Source organism: Arachis stenosperma, chromosome 10 (assembly GCF_014773155.1).
Source record: "Arachis stenosperma cultivar V10309 chromosome 10, arast.V10309.gnm1.PFL2, whole genome shotgun sequence".
Lineage (NCBI taxonomy): Eukaryota > Viridiplantae > Streptophyta > Magnoliopsida > Fabales > Fabaceae > Arachis > Arachis stenosperma.
Window position 1 is genome coordinate 108,684,100 of NC_080386.1, and position 4,811 is coordinate 108,688,910.

General features: G+C 36.1%; 1 non-coding gene across 1 annotated transcript; it reads right to left on the reverse strand.

The window, feature by feature from the left end:
- Positions 1 to 4,157: 4,157 nt before the first annotated feature.
- On the reverse strand, positions 4,158 to 4,261 carry LOC130959119 (small nucleolar RNA R71). The gene has a single exon (XR_009078214.1). It is a non-coding gene; the product is annotated as a small nucleolar RNA R71 (small nucleolar RNA).
- Between the last annotated feature and the right edge of the window lie 550 nt (positions 4,262 to 4,811).

Sequence of the window (4,811 nt, forward strand, 5' to 3'; positions counted from 1 at the left end):
TCCTATATGCTCACCGGTGAAGCGTCGCATTGGTGGCAAGGTATCCGACGTCTTCTGCAGCAGTGTGATGACTATATCACCTAGAATGTCTTTCGAGAGGAGTTCTATAAGAAGTACTTTCCGACTTCTGCTAGGACAGCTAAGGAACTTGAGTTACTACAGCTGAAGCAGGGTACCATGTCCGTATCAGAGTATACTGACAAGTTTGAAGAGTTGTTCAGATTCTCTCGTATGTGTCAAGGGACTCCGGTGGAATATGAGGAATGGAAGTGTGTTAAGTTTGAAGGAGGACTCCGGAGTGATATCTTCAGTTCAGTAGGACCAATGGAGATCAGGACTTTCTCCGAATTGGTGAACAAGTGTAGGGTTGTGATAAGCGGATAATTTATACGCTTTTTGGCATTATTTTTAGGTAGTTTTTAGTAAGTTCAAGCTACTTTTAGGGATGTTTTCATTAGTTTTTATGTTAAATTCACATTTCTGGACTTTACTATGAGTTTGTGTATTTTTCTGTGATTTCAGGTAAATTCTGGCTGAAATTGAGGGACTTGAGCAAAACTCTGAAAAAGGCTGACAAAAGGACAGCTGATGCTGTTGGAATCTGACCTCCCTGCACTCAAAATGGATTTTCTGGAGCTACAGAACTCCAAATGGCGCGATCTCAACGGCGTTGGAAAGTAGACATCCAGAGCTTTCCAGAAATATATAATAGTCCATACTTTATTTGGAAATTGACGACGTAACTTGGTGTTGAACGCCAAGTACATGCTGCTGTCTGGAGTTAAACGCCAGAAACACGTCATGATCCGGAGTTGAATGCCCAAAACACGTCATAACTTGGAGTTCAACTCCAATAAAAGCCTCAGCTCGTGGATAGATCAAGCTCAGCCCAAACATACACCAACTAGGCCCCGGAAGTGGATTTATGCATCAATTACTTACTCATGTAAACCCTTGGAGCTAGTTTATTATAAATAGAACTTTTTACTATCATATTATCATCCTAGATTGTAAATTGAATCCTGTGATCACGTTTTGGGGGCTGGCCATTCGGCCATGCCTGAACCTTTTACTTATGTATTTTCAATGGTGGAGTTTCTGCACACCATAGATTAAGGGTGTGGAGCTCTGCTGTACCTCAAGTATTAATGCAATTCTATTTCCTTCCATTCAATTCAACTTGTTCTTATTCCAAGATATACGTTGCACTTAACTTTGATGAATGTGATGATCCGTGACACTCATCATCATTCTCACTTATGAACGCGCGTGATTGACAACCACTTCCGTTCTACCTTAGGCCGGGCGCATATCTCTTAGATTCCCCAACAGAATCTTCGTGGTATAAGCTAGATAGATGGCAGCATTCATGGGGATCCGGAAAGTCTAACCTTGTCTGTGGTATTCCGAGTAGGATTCTGGTATTGAATGACTGTGACGAGCTTCAAACTCCTGAAGGCTGGGCGTTAGTGACAGACGCAAAAGAATCAATGGATTCTATTCCAACCTGATTGAGAACCGACAGATGATTAGCCGTGCTGTGACAGAGCATTTGGACCATTTTCACTGAGAGGAGGGGATGTAGCTATCAGCAAGGGTGATGCCTCCAGACGATTAGCCGTGCAGTGACAGCGCATAGGACCATTTTCCCGAGAGGATTGAAAGTAGCCATTGATGATAGTGATGCCCTACATACAGCTTGCCATGGAAAGGAGTAAGAAGGATTGGAAGAGCGAATAGTGAAGTAGAGTTTCAAGAGGAGCACAGCATCTCCATACGCCTATCTGAAATTCCCACTCTTGATTTACATAAGTACTTCTATCCCTTTTTATTTTCTTTTTATTATTGATTTTCGAAAACCAAAACTATTTAATCTGCCTAACTGAGATTTACAAGGTGACCATAGCTTGCTTCATACCAACAATCTCTGTGGGATCGACCCTTACTCGCGTAAGGTTTATTACTTGGACGACCCAGTACACTTGCTGGTTAGTTGAACGGAGTTGTGAATTCAAATAGAGCCAATTATTAAATTTCATACAAGTACAAAGAACATGGATCACAATTTCGTCCACCAAGTTTTTGGCGCCGTTGCCGGGGATTGTTCGAGTATGGACAACTGACAGTTCATCTTGTTGCTCAGATTAGGTAATTTTCTTTTCAAAAATCTTTTTCAAAATTTTTCTTTTCTTTTTCATTTTTTTTCAAAAATATTTTCGAAAAAAAATCAATAAAAATACAAAAAAATTAGAAAATCATAAAAACCAAAAATATTTTGTGTTTCTTGTTTGAGTCTTGAGTCAATTTTTAAGTTTGGTGTCAATTGCATGCTTTAAAAATTTTTCTTGCATTTTTCGAAAATTTCATGCATTCTTGGTGTTCTTCATGATCTTCAAGTTGTTCTTGACAAGTCTTCTTGTTTGATCTTGATGTTTTCTTGCTTTGTGTTGTTTGTTGTTTTTCACATGCATTTTTCGTTTGTTAGAGTCCATGCATTAAAGATTTCTAAGTTTGGTGTCTTGCATGTTTTCTTTGCATTAAAAATTTTTTAAAAATATGTTCTTGATGTTCATCATGATCTTCAAAGTGTTCTTGGTGTTCATCTTGACATTCATAGCATTCTTGCATGCATTCATTATTTTGATCTAAAAATTTCATGAATTGAGTATTTTTGTTGTTTTTCTCTCTCATCTTTAAAAATTCAAAAATAAAAAAATATATCTTTTCCTTATTTCTCTCTAAATTTTTGAAATTTTGGGTTGACTTGGTCAAAAATTTTTAAAATTAGTTGTTTCTTACAAGTCAAGTCAAAATTTCAAATTTTAAAAAAAATCTTATCTTTTCAAAATCTTTTTCAAAAACCATATCTTTTTCATTTTTTTCTATTTTTCGAAAATTTCAAAAAAAAAAAACATTTTTCAAATTATTTTCAAAATCTTTTCCTTATCTTTACATCATATTTTCGAAAATTCACTAATAATTAATGTGATTGGTTCAAAAATTTGAAGTTTGTTACTTTCTTGTTAAGAAAGGTTCAATCTTTGAGTTCTAAAATCTTATCTTGTAGTTTCTTGTTAGTGAAGTAAATAATTTCAAAAATTTTTGAATTAAATTTTTTTATCTTTTATCTTATCTTTTCCAAAAATTTTATCTTTTTCAAAATTTGATTTCAAAATATCTTATGTAACTTTTTATCTTCTTATCTTTTTCAAATTTGATTTCAAATCTTTTTCAATCAACTAACTAACTTTTTGTTTGTTTCTTATCTTTTTCAAAACCACCTAACTACTTTTCCCTTTCTAATTTTTGAAAATATCTCACCCCTTTTTCAAAAGTTCTTTTTAATTAACTAATTGTTTCATGTTTTAAATTTTAATTACATTTTATTTCTAATTTTCGAAAATTACTAACCTCTTTTTCAAAATTATTTTCGAAATTTCCCTTCTCTTTTCTTCTTCTATTTAATTATTTAATTACTAACACTTCTCTTCACCTCTCTTCATCCAAAAATCCGAATACATCATTCTTCATTCTTCTCCCCTTTCTTCTTCTACTAACATAAAGGAATCTCTATACTGTGACATAGAGGATTCCTCTTCTTTTCTTGTTTTCTCCTCTTTCATATGAGCAGGAACAAGGATAAAGGCACTCTTGTTGAAATTAATCCAGAACCTGAAAGGACTCTGAAGAGAAAATTAAGAGAAGCTAAGTTACAACAATCCAGAAACAACCTTTCAGAAATTTTCGAACAAGAGAAGGAGATGGCAGCCGAAAATAATAATAATGCAAGGAGAATGCTTGGTGACTTCACAAAGCCAACGTCCAAGTTTGATGGAAGAAGCATCTCCATTCCTGCCATTGGAGCCAACAACTTTGAGCTTAAGCCTCAGCTAGTTGCCTTAATGCAACAAAACTGCAAGTTTTATGTACTTCCATCTGAAGATCCTTATCAGTTTTTAACTGAGTTCTTGCAGATCTGTGAGACTGTAAAGACGAATGGAGTTGATCCTGAAGTCTACAGACTCATGCTTTTCCCTTTTGCTGTAAGAGACAGAGCTAGAATATGGTTGGATTCACAACCTAAGGATAGCCTGGACTCCTGGGATAAGCTGGTCACAGCCTTCTTGGATAAATTCTTTCCTCCTCAAAACCTGAGCAAGCTGAGAGTGGATGTTCAAACCTTTAAACAAAAAGATGGTGAATCCCTCTATGAAGCTTGGGAAAGATACAAGCAGCTGACCAAAAGATGTCCATCTGACATGTTTTCAGAATGGACCATATTAGATATATTCTATTATGGTCTCTCTGAATTTTCGAAAATGTCATTGGACCACTCTGCAGGTGGATCTATTCACCTGAAGAAAACGCCTGAGGAGGCTCAAGAACTCATTGATATGGTTGCAAACAACCAATTTATGTACACTTCTGAGAGGAATTCCGTGAATAATTGGATATCTCAGAAGAAAGGAGTTCTTGAAATTGATGCTCTGAATGCCATATTGGCTCAGAACAAAGTGTTGACTCAACAGGTCAACATGATCTCTCAAAATCTGAATGGATGGCAACATGCATCCAACAGTGCTAGAGAGGCAGCTTCTGAAGAAGCTTATGATCCTGAGAACCCTGCCATGGCAGAGGTTAATTACATGGGTGAACCCTATGGAAACACCTATAACTCATCATGGAGAAATCATCCAAATTTCTCATGGAAGGATCAACAAAAGCCTCAACAAGGCTTTAACAATGGTGGACGCAATAGGCTGGGCAATAGCAAGCCATATCCATCATCTTCTCAGCAACAGACAGAGAAT